The 12,069-nt window shown below is 41.6% G+C and overlaps 1 protein-coding gene across 2 annotated transcripts in view; it reads left to right on the top strand.

The window, feature by feature from the left end:
* Positions 1-12,069, top strand: part of UBAP1 (ubiquitin associated protein 1) — a 36,059-nt gene that overhangs the window by 242 nt on the left and 23,748 nt on the right. The window contains exon 1 of one of the 2 annotated variants that reach the window (XM_087777589.1): positions 3-488. The exons of the other annotated variant lie outside the window; for it this stretch is intronic. The gene's annotated coding sequence lies outside the window, so the exon portion shown is untranslated. Of the gene's footprint in view, positions 1-2; positions 489-12,069 lie in introns of those variants that run through there. 2 annotated transcript variants of the gene reach the window in all.

The following is a 12,069-nucleotide window of genomic DNA, read 5'->3' as shown; positions in this document are numbered from 1 at the left end:
CCCCGGGCCCTCCGCCCCGCCCAGACTTCGCCGCCGCTTCCCCTCGTCCGGGGCCGGGGACCCTCCGCGCCCCCGTCGTGATTCAGCAGATGTGAAAGGGGCGGCGGGGCGGCTGCGGGGCCGCCAGCCTCCCGGGGCGGGGGGGGGCTGTCCCCGGCCGTGCAGGGGAGCGAGCCCGTGGCCTTGCTCCGCCTTCGCGGCGTCTCGCTGCCGCTTTTGACGGTACCGGTTAATGGAGGGGAGAAGCTGCTCGGTCGGCGCAGGGGGACGGCGCCCCGGCGCTCCCTCCTGGGCTGGACCCGGGGAGCGGAGGGAGGCCGGGCAGGTAGGCTGGCGCTCCTCGCCCTGCGCTCTCCTGCTTCCCGGCTTCAGGGACTGTGTGAGTCCAGAGAATAGCTTTGTGCTTCGTAACCCGTGACGAATTTGCCTTCTACGAGCGGATTGCTGTTGAAATCTGAGCGGGCGGTTAGCGTCCATGAGATTTGGAAGTAAGTTTCTCACCGCGGTAACTAAGTCTTTTGTGAAGAACTGAAACATCTGCTTTTGTTTGGGGGGCTTGCGTGTGTGTTTTTTGTCAAGCCTGCCTTTAGGTAATTTGTTAATTTCTCGCTCTTGTGTTGTGAGAACCATAGTACACATCTTCCCTATGCCACTTGTGTCTTTAGATTTCTATTGTAATCACTCTTTGGTTGTGTCTTCTTGTAGGCTGAAGAGCCCAAATCTTGTTTACTTCACGGGTCGTAGCCCTCCACATCTCTGTTTATGCTTATTACCTATTTCTGGATCTTTTCTAGTTAGCTGTTCTGCTTTCAAATGGGGAAGAGGATCATATCTTTCTCTGCATTTGAGATGCAGTCATACCATGGATGTGTAAACTGGTGTAAGAATACTTCAGTTTTGTCAGTTCTAACTTCCTGATAATGCCTTGTGTTCTGTTTAGCTCGGTGCTTACTAGAAGTAAAACATCTAACACCTTTATGAAGCTATGTAGTATAATTCAAGAAGTGTCTTCCTGAGTTTTAATAGCTCAAAATCTATCATTTTAAAGGGAAAGTTAGGATTGTTTTGATTTTTTTTTAATTAGTAAAAGAAATTACAGCAGATGGAAATGAGTGATCACCTTGTCAAGTGTTTTTATTCCCCACATCATTTAAAAGTTCCAAGCAAGTAAAAAAAAAAGTCTCACAGAAATCTTGTGACATTGGTGCTGTCTCATTAGAATAAAGATAAACAGATGGACTCTGGCATTTGGCTGTGCAACTAATGTAGCTGGCATCCTAGACTCTGTAAAAATGTATTCATATTGAACTTAAGCACTTTGAGGTGGGTATTCCTAAATGACAAGTGAGTATTGCTAAATTAAGGGACACCTGAGTTGTGACTGGCGATGTAACTTCAGTGGCTGTGCTGCTGATAGAAGCATCTCACAGCCTGTTATGGGGTTAAGAGGCTTTTGCGGGAGCTTGGTGAGGGGAATCTTGCTCCAACTGTGATCTGGGGTGTTAAGGAAAAAGAGGAAGAGGCGGTACTGCAATTAGCCAGACTTCTTCCTCTCCTTCCTTCCCGTATCATCCTCAGAGCATGGAACTTTCTGCCCCTGTGCAGGCACTCCTGCAGCTGCTGGCTTCCTAGGGCTGACCTTGCATACCTGGCATCCTGCTCTGCGACAACATTTTTCAGGGAGAGGGGAAAAAGCTGTTTTGGCCTCCTCCTCTCCTTTTCTCCTTACAGAACAAAGCTGTGTGTGTAGCACTGTATTAGCCGGGGGAAGGGAATGGGGCTGAGATGGTACGTGTGTGGTAGCAGCATAGCAGAGTTAGACCGATTTATTCAAGGCCACGTGCAGGATGGTGTTAGGTTGCAGGACTACAGTAGTACTGCCACTTAATGGCTTCAGTTTTCTGTGCACGCAGAGCTGTGATTCAAAAGTGGCGGTGATGCTTTAGATCACCATTGCAGTTGGGTGACTTAAACCTTTTAGGCAAAACCTTAATTCTAAGGATACGGAGAGAGAAAACACGTAGTCTTTAAACTTAGCTTTTGCCAGCTTCTGGTTTTAGTCTCAGAAACAAAACTGAAAGTGATTGCACTTTTCTTGTCTCACTGGCTATGTTTGGCCTGCAAGTCTGATAGTGCTTTTTTGGGTTGGTTTTTTTTTCCCCCCTGTGAGTGCATTGTGGAACAAAGGAGTCAGGGAATAAGTTGCTTCTACTAAGATCAGATACTCTGCATAAGTCAAGTGTAAGCTGAAACAAAGGTACCTGAAACTTCAAAGGGAAAACTAAGGAAATCTCAAGTATAAGATAAGTGAATGAATGTTAGTTTCTCTTTAATGACTTGAACTGCAATTTTCAGAACATTTTAAGAGTATACTGATCAGTATAGAGAATATACTGATCAGCTGGGAGACTTACTGTATAGTTTGTGTTGATGGATAGAAAAATGTTAATGATGAAAAATCATCAAAAACACGTGGAAGAGCTCCATCTCCATTGTTCACATGGTGTTTTACAGTGCCCAGTACTTGTTCTCCTGGAGACAAAAATCTCTAACGGAATAGGAGTCGGGTTTCTGGACCAATCCAGCAGACATCTGGCTGTGTCACACTGGCAGCCAGACCTGTTTTGGCCAGTGCTGGTGGCGAAAATGCTATAATGCCACAGAAGGCATCACCTTACTCCTCCTCTTCCTTTTTTATTGTATAAGCTCATGGGTTCCTGTTGCTTCCACAAACTCCAGGGATTGACGATTCAGGACATTCGATACTGTTGTCAATGTCCAGTCTCCGTGTCTTAAGTTTTTGACATCAACCTGTTCCTGTATTTTACAGTTCTGCTGTGTTGAGTATTTTGATAAATTGATCCGTGAGAAATTTCTTTTACTTATTAGACAGAACTTCTATCCAGCCTTCTCTGGCATTTTGTTTCTAACATAATCACTCCCAGTCTTTTCAGTCATAAATTCCAGAGCTTCAGCTGTCATTTTAAAAGGAGCTCTACCTAAAGGCATTACTATCTATTTAAAACTGATCAGTGCAATTCAGATCAATGTCAGTGTAAAGAAGGTCTAGTGGAGCTGTAATTGAAAAGCTCTGGAAGATGTTTTTAGAACAATTGTCTGAAGAAAAGGCAAAGAAGGGTTGTTTACAAATTATAAATAGCTTTCTTGTTTGAAAAAGTAGGTCTTCTAGGGTGTATCACAGGTTGGTTTCTCTTCCCTGTATTGTGCCTGGTTGCTGTGATAACTGGGAAGGCAATGCTATTGATCCTACAGCGTGTACCACTCAAGCGATCATTGGGATTGCAGTTGATCGATACAAGCCTGAGCTCACTGTTTTTCTGTGTTTTAGGTAGGTAATCCTCTGTGGTATGCAAGTGTGTTGCTTAATGCTTTGACCCTCTGACTTGGTTTGAATGAGCTCATGTTCTGTGTCCCTAATGACCTTTTGCAGTCAGTGTAGTCTTGTATTGAGCTCTCCTAAGAGAAACAGAGCACTGGGGTTTTTCCCCTCTCTTAAATGATCAGATTTATTCCAAATCCTTGTTTGCATGGGGAAGACATTTTCCTAAATGTTAAGAAATACTGTCTTTCCTGTGGTTGGGAAACTTTGAAAGAGTAGCTTGTATGTCCAGACTTGGTTGTGGTTTTTTTTTTCCTCTTTGAAAGGCTACAAGGTCTTTTCAGAATCCTTTAAGCTTGCAATGTACTTGAAACACAGAAGCATATCAAAGGGGGAACAGAGTATCATTGCTCTGACTTAGGTTTAAATCTTCTTTTCTAGAAGGGAAAGTAGATTGGTTCAAAATACCCTGTTGCATTAGTAGTATTACGGTTTCTAACTAACTGACTGAGTTCAAATGGAAATTCTGAGCCTTTATTTTCTCAGCTACATTTTGTGTCAGAAACTCTTACACCAGAGTAACATTTTAAGTGGGGAAATCAGAAGATAGTGAGTCCAGTCCAAGCAGCAGTCACTTCTTCAACTGGAAGATGGTCTGAATATGAATATACTGCAGCTACTAAACTGTTGGTATTTAGTATCATGGAAACTAGCAATAAAGAGTTGTGAGCCCGTAGTTAGTCTGGTCTATGTTGCTGGAGATCAGCGTTCATGATCACTATCTACTACATTATGTGAAAGATTTGATTTAAGGCCTTTCCTAATGTATATGTTTGTGCTTGCACCGTTTGACATCTCCAGGCTAGCAGCAGATGAAGCTGTGACTGAAATGACTGGTAAGATTTATTCCGTGAGTTTGGGAGGTTGGATTTCTAAGAGTATGCACTTTACCAGTTGTGCTACATCAAGTGGTAGGGCTGTGCTTAATCTAGACCTAGAGATGTGCTTATGTGTTCAACTTGATTTGCCTCATCAATTCTGAACTCTAAAATAAAGCTAGATTCCTAGTTTATAAACACTCTGCAAAGTAATTGTTAAAGCATATGTATTTCCTTTTCTGATACAGCAAAGCCACTCTGGGTTCCACCCTAATGACTAATACCATCATGTGGTGTCCTTGCACAGTAATGTATAGTAATTTCAAAGAGAAATATAGGAGGTAAATGTAGTAGGGAAAGGAGTTTCTATGAATTAAATCACCATTAATCATCTGGAATAAAATTGTGTGTGGTGAAAAAATGATAGAAAAGCTTTATGCTCTGAGAAGAGAATGTGTTCTTAATCTTTTAATTAAGTATTAGGTCACCACAAGCAGTTTGTTGTCAGTCTATGTGACTTCTTGGTAGAGAAAAGATGAAAGATTGAGTTTCACTTTCCTTGCTGGGTGTGTAACAGTATAAAAAGAGTTTTATTGTGCTTTTCAGAAAGTACCTTTAGGTTGTTCATGGGGAAGAGGGGGAATGAGTAAGTGAATGTATCCCCTAAATGAGGTGTTAGCTGGAGCTTTGGAAACAAAAATGGATGGAAAAATTATGGTACTATAACTTTGCAGTCAAGGGGGGTAATGGACCATAAAGATTTTGGGGGGTAGATTTCTGTATTACATGTCTCTGAGATTTGTGAGCTCCTAGGTTTAATTAATCAAGCTGTAATTCTATCAGTGGTCATTGGCTGGCAGGGCTCTGTACCGGCAACTACTTTTACAACTAAGCATACAACTATTTGAGGTATTGTCTTCTAGATAATATTATAAGGAACAATTTAAAGAAAATCTTTGGGTAAGAAGAGTTTTTATCAAGTTTTAATCAGCCAACTATTTGTGTTGTGATTTTAATCTGAAGAACTGTCAGACTTTGCAAGGTGGAGAGGGAGATGTGTGTCAGGACTCCCACAGCTGATGAGGAGTCTTGTGCTTGCACAAATGCAAAATGCAATTCCTTTAAGCCAGCGAACTGTCTCTGGAAGAACAATTGCTAGATTCTGATTAGTGTCTTAGCAGTGGGCAGTTTTCAAAGTATCTGCAGTTACAGGCTTCCTTCTTGTTTGTAGAAGGGAGTTTAATACGCTATTTCCGTTGACTTACCTGGAAATCTTCTGATAGCTGGTAAAAAGCTCGTAATGTATTGCTAGATTGCTGAATGCCTGTGCTTAGTAATGTAATTTCTTTGCAAAGAAGATGCAAGTAAAGACGGTAAAAAGCTTGTTGCTTTTAACCAACACTATTGAATTTTTCTTAATTTGTATGCAAAGGGAAAGCTAGCAAATTTGAGTGTGGACCTAAATGTAATGCTGTTAGGTTCTGTAATGTCTTCTACATGAAGATCTTCAACTGGAAAAGCCTTAATAAGTATAGCTTAAAGAATCCACCAGCGTACTGTGAGATGCCAGGTAGATGAAGGTAGACAAGGGTGAAGTGAGCTGAATGTGGCACGAGTGGCTAGGTGGTCTAAGCTGCTTTTGGAGCTGGGGATAAGTTCTAGAAATACACGTTTGGTTGACAGAATGGCTGTCACATCTGTTTGTGTGACATTGTTATCCCAAAAGCCGGGCTGTTCGCCCGGTGTGCAGCTGCCAGTTAACACCCAGAGCCAAGGTGTTTTATTCCCTTCATATTTGTGCAAAGATGGGGGTGCTAGGTGGCAGTTCCACAAATCTAGCACACCTTCGTACAAAACTACAAGATATTTAGCCAGCCACATGATTAGTATAAACCTGCCCAAATTTATACTTATTGGTTAGTGATTAACATTTCATACACTATTGGTTTACTATATTAAAATTAGTCTCACTTGCTATGCAAGTGCTCATGCTCCTTGCAGGTGGGAGGGGGGCAAGTCTTTTCAGTCCTGACTTGAGTTGGTGGTTGCGATCTCTCCTCACCACATTTACCCTTCACCCAGTTACTGCAGTTTTATCAGACTTCGTGTTTTTCTGGCCACCATCCAGTCTTTGGCACCAAGATGTTCCCTTTTATCAGTCTGGTAGCTCTTCTTCAAGGGTATAGTTGTTAGTTTTCCACGGTTCGTTGAAATTAAACAAATACTTCTGTATCTTTTAGCTTCCTCCCAGATTCCTTTCCCAAAGCACAGGTGGTTTGTAGTTTTGCTCAGTGGAAAATTTTCACTTTCTGCAGGATATCAACGTGATAACGTCATCCTTTTCATATCTGAGCTTCCATATTGCATATGCAAGTAGTATGCAGTTCTGAAGGTCTGCCTGTCTTTTGGGATGTTCTGCATGTGTTATGATATGGGACTGATGAAAAGTTCTGCCTTCTGCCCCTCTGCCTTATCTCCCCTCTCCCAAGGAGAGGAATGCTTGAAATACACCAGTATTTAGTGCAGGGATCTAGCTGTACTCTGGATAAATCGATTCTACCGAGTAATGTGAAGGTCTTCTCTCCCACCTTGAAGGGAAAGAGAGAAGTCGTGTACCCACTTTACTACAAGCCTTCTTCAGGGCATAGTTCTCCTATTACTGCAGGAATGTAAATGCGATGCTTCTGTTCTGTTGTTAGGCAGCACAGGATTTGTTTGCTGAAGTAAGCTGGATTGAATCAGACGTGGGCTATAAAAGAGGCAGGCTGGGACTGATTCTCAGGTTACAGGAGAAAATCTGATATCTCAGTTGAGGAATGGTCAACCCATAGTCTTTCCACTTTCCTTCTTTTTGAAAAAAAAAAAAAATCTTGCTGCTTTGTCACAGTAATGATGGTCCACTGAGATGGATCTCTGTACTGTTAGCAGTCCCGTATTGTTGCCAGTCTGTGAGATGTTTGGAGAGGAAAAGCTGTGGGTATGACTGGACAGTCATGGGGCGATCTCATCCAGCAACCTACTCTGGTCTAGTCATAAAACAGAAGTAAGGCTAGGTTGCCGAAGCTGAGTCAGATCTGTCAAAATGTCCTGAGGAAATGAAGCTAATGCATCTCTGAAGGCTGCTTTTGCACGTAAAATGAGCGGTTTCTGTTTAGTTATTCATTGCTTTAAGTGTTTCAGGGGTTGCATTTATTACTGTAGCTGCTGAAGGAATTTCTAATATGCAGGAAAAAAGTTTATACTGCTGAGCGAGACTGGAGATACAGCGTATAACAAAATTGCAGGCTTAAATGAATTTGAAGTAGTAACTTAGAAATAAAGTTTGGACTAAATCAAATTTCCTGTTATCAATCCAGAAGAACATCCTTAAGGCTTTCATAGTAGGATGAAAAGCTGAGTAGGAGTGATTTGATAGGGAAAATTGGGGGGACAAAGATATTGGTCCAAACTTGAGAGAATGCAGTGAGATTCCTGGGGTAGTTGTGCATTTTGGGATTCGGGAAATGCAAGTTCTGTTCTGGCTTTGTTGCTGGCTGAGCTGGATGGCTGTGGGCAAACTGCTCCAGCTTTGTGCCTTGTTCCTCACACCTGTAAAAGAGGGATAGTTTTACTGCTGTCAAGTGCCTTGACAGCTATTTTCAAGTCTCATGCAAGAACTAGGTGGTGCTGAGGGTATAAGGGAATTCTGGCAAAACTACTTTCTGCTCAGGGGAAAAGTAATGAATGAGAAGTGTGTGTGTGTAAGAGTGTTCAATTCCTGGCTGTACGAATATCCTGTAGCCTCCTAGATTTTGTCTGAAAACAGTGTCTTTCTGTGGCTATGGTTTCTTTTCCATTCCACTTGAGCATAAAACTCCAGTTCAGTCTTCATACGCTCTTAGGCTCTTATCATTGGGAGGCTTGTAACTGTGTGTGTGCCTGTCACTCCCAGTACCGTGCGAGTTTCTGGATTTTGCTCTGTACATTCATGATAGAAAGATCATTCTGCGTTTGCAGTGAAGTGCAGGCTTCCAGTCTGCACTAGTCCTTAAACTCATCTACTCCAAACATTAACTGCAAGTGTAGGATTGCAGTGCTGGGAGGGCAAACTGGGTTGTTGTCTTACACAGAGAGAAAGCAGACCTTTTCGGTTGTGGGTTTTTTTTTCTTTTTTTAGGTGAGGAAATGTGAGTCTTGTTTGCGAATAAATTGAGTTTCAATTGGAATTAAGGTAGGTGGGTGTAGAGGTTATTTCATGATCCTTAGGGATCTACTGAGTATCTTGTCCGAATGTAGCTGGTGAGCACTGCATGGGAGGGAGGAATGACAACTGGGATATGGAAAGGCTTTCTGAAGCAGTATGTAAAGACGAGTGTGGCTACTTGGAGCATCTTTGAAAGTTACATCTCAGGGATTGGGTAACTGCTCTGCTTTCCTTCTCAGGGAGTGAGGATTGTCTACGTGTTCGTGTATCTTCACTGCTAGTAACCTCAGCTGTGGCAGTTGCACACATAGAATGAACCTTGTTTAACAGATGTACTGAGTCTCTCTTTGTTTTTTCCCTGTTGCTTGTGGCTTCTATTCCTGCACTTTTCAGTCTGTTGTTGGACTGTACGCTGAACCACATTTCCATTTAAGCAGTCCTAAATGGAGGGGCCTTTGCTGTTTGACAACTCCAAACTCAAGAGATTGCCAAGGAAGATGTTTCTGCTCAGGACTAGAGTATGCTGCCTTCAGGTGCGATAGGCCACTGAAGTTTTCTAATACACAACACAGCAAGCAGCTCATTTACTTACCATATTCTGTTTTTGTAATATATCCACTATAGCTGAGGGCAACCTCCATTTGACTTCTCTGCTCAAAAGTAGATTTTTACTTTTCTGCACTAGACAAGCTCGCTCAAGACAACTTAACTTCCTGTGTTCCCAATGAATTCAGTTCCAGAAGTGTACTTAGTGTGGGTACCACCAGTTTGCCAAGCCTGTCCAGGTGTCTGCTGCTGTCTTCCTATGTCAGAGTTTTGTTTTTTTTTTTTTTGATAGCCAGCAATGATACTTCTGTTGCTGTGTGTTTTTAAAAAGCAGAACTTAATCTTTGCTGCCAGCTCTGGTCTTCTCTAAAGTTAACAAGCCTTTTTGAGAAATAATTGAGGTATAAGTATTCACTTTAAAACTGTTTCCTGCTCTTTATGCTCTGTTATGCACCAGTTCCACAATTAATTAAAACAAGCGGAACTTGCTCATTTAAAATATGACTTCTGGTAGTGGAATTTAATTTAGTGTTGACTACTGGTAGTATTTCCTATCTAGGTCATCTTTTTAATGCAGTCATTCGGTCCTGTTTGGACTGGGTAGAAAAACATGAAAGCAGGCTTAACTGATACTTTATCTGGAGATGAAATAAGGTTGGTTCTTATTTAGACATTACTGCAACAGGACCATATTTTTATTTGCTTGATTCACTTTTTTATATTTCAATTGGATTCCTTTGTTCTGTTGAGTCAGTCTGGGAAGGAGTGTGTCCCTGCTGAGACCTCAGCTCAGCGAACGTATGAAAATAGCTGAAGTGAGTGTTCACCTTGAACAGTAGTGAGGTTTGTTTTTTTTTCTTGTCTGTTAGTTTTATCCTTCAGTGAAGCAAAACCTGGGATCTTTTCAGATGTGTATTTCTGTGTATGCTTATTTTCTTGTCTCGCTCTTGTTAAGAAGGGTTGGATGAAGACAGATACCTGTTGGCTTAGTAGGAGTGACACATGAATTAAGGACAAAATGAGCTAGCATTGAAAGCTGAAACTGTACCAGTGACATGTTGATGGGTGGAAGAAGATGCATAAAAACACAAAAAAAAGTCAAATAAGCGTATGAAGAACGTCATATCTGTAGCACCTAAGATAGATTTCGCATTTCTCACATTGTCAAGACAAGGGCAAACCAAGCTTATGAGGTGTGTTTTGAAAATTGGGAAGGTTTGAGGTGGTGTGAGTTTTATGTTGTCACTTTGCAGAAAAGCATTTTGGTGAGCACACTTTTCCAGGTATGCTGTGATCAGCTCTTAGGTGCTTCAGTAGTAGGAAGTTTTTAGAACTGCTTTCATGTATCTCAAAGTGTGTATTTGGTGAAAGAGTAACTTATGGTGAATAGGGCTGTTAACTGGAAAACAGGCAACACTGAGAGATGAAACTGAAAGAGGGTAGGTTTAGACTGGACATAAGGAAGAAGTTTTGTTTGCAGTGAGGGTGGCGAGACACTGGGGTTGCCCAGAGAAGTTGTGGATGCCCCATCACTGGAAGTGTTCAAAGCCAGGTTGCACGGCACTTTGAGCAGCCTGATCCAGTGAAAGATGTCCCTGCCTGTGGCGGGGGGGTGGACTAGATGATCTTTGAAGGGCCCTTCCAACCCAACCCATTCCATGATTGGTGGCTCCTAAATAAGTGAATTTCCAGGGAACTTGAATTCTCAGAATGTGGCTCTTTTAGCTGAGAGAAATGAGGTATGTTAGTGGAAAACAGGGATATCAGATGGCTGGAAAAGTTCAGCAGTTATAACCACATTATGGGATAGATCCTGTAGGGAGTGGGAGAAGGCTGTTCGTGGCCTTATGTGTTTTGTAAACTGCTTGGACTGAGGGTGCAATCAGGATCTGAAGCAGTGGCTCCCATGCTGAGTTCAAGGTTTTAGCCTGCTGTTGCAGGGCAGGCGGAGTTGTTTGTAGGTGGCATAGTTAATTTAACAGGCTGTATTTTCTGTCAGTACCATACAGAGTTTTGCTGGGAAAATATTAAATGTGTGGTGAGAGTGGGTAGTGCATGTGACCCTAGTATAAGAGGAAAAATTGATGAGTCTATAGTAGTCTAACACTGGTCCCATTATTCTTGTACAGTGCAGCAGACACGTATTTTGGCTGAGTTCAAACATATGAAATGGCAAGTGATGTTTGACGGGCTGGCAGATTTTATTTTTCCATTTTAAAACTTTTGTCCAACTTGATTTCTTACTAGGTGTTTCTTGTCCGCTTTGTTAAAGTAATTCCATAAGCATTCCTATTTCACCAAATTTCTAACTAAAAACATAACTATCAATAAGTAGTGCCATTTCTCTTCGGAGCTTTAACAGGGAAAAGGTGACAGTTGTATAGCTTTCTTTGGATTTCTTTTAAATAGAGTAATTTAGTTGCTGTAGTGTGTTTAAATGCATTAAATTCCAGTTAATTAATCTTTAGCAAAAGAATACAGAGTGCTTTCTGCAATAAAATAATTTGAGTTCTTGTGTCAGTACTGGGAGTAGGTCCTGGTATTGCCAACAGAGTTGAACTTGTTTCTAGATATAAGATCATCTACCTGTACACCTCTCTTGGTCAAAGAGCTTAAGAAGAAAAAGCTTGAAACTATGCGGATTCTGTTATTTTTGGATTAAAAAGGGGGTGTTCTGATTAATGGCAAAAGCTGTTTTACTCCATTATGTTGGCAGCATTTTGGAAACATTTGTCTAGCTCTCCTCATTCATAACTGGGACAAGTCTGAAGTATTAAGATTCAAGTACTTCAGAGTCATCTTGTTACATGTTGAAGTATCACTGCAACAAATAGAGCAGCATTTTAATTAGCTAATGCTGCTCTGGGTTCCAGACATACGTTTTTAAATGTGCAGGATATTCCACTGTTTTTTTCATACATCTTTAACAAAAGAACAGAATACGTGGGCTATTTTGTTGTTGAAGCTAGCAACTTTCTCTAGGTAGCATTCTCTCATTCCAGAAGGGTCACATTGAAATTTTAGGTTTCTTCTAAAGTTTTAGGATTAACTAGAAAAGTTAATGTACATACCCGGCTCTGGCTAGTGCTAAGATTACTGTTAAAGATTTGACTCGTTCGTAG

This window comes from Nipponia nippon, unplaced genomic scaffold (genome assembly GCF_047370975.1).
Source record: "Nipponia nippon isolate SJK-2023a ecotype South Korea unplaced genomic scaffold, ASM4737097v1 scaffold_40, whole genome shotgun sequence".
Classification (NCBI taxonomy): domain Eukaryota; kingdom Metazoa; phylum Chordata; class Aves; order Pelecaniformes; family Threskiornithidae; genus Nipponia; species Nipponia nippon.
This window is presented reverse-complemented; position numbering and strand designations above follow the sequence as displayed.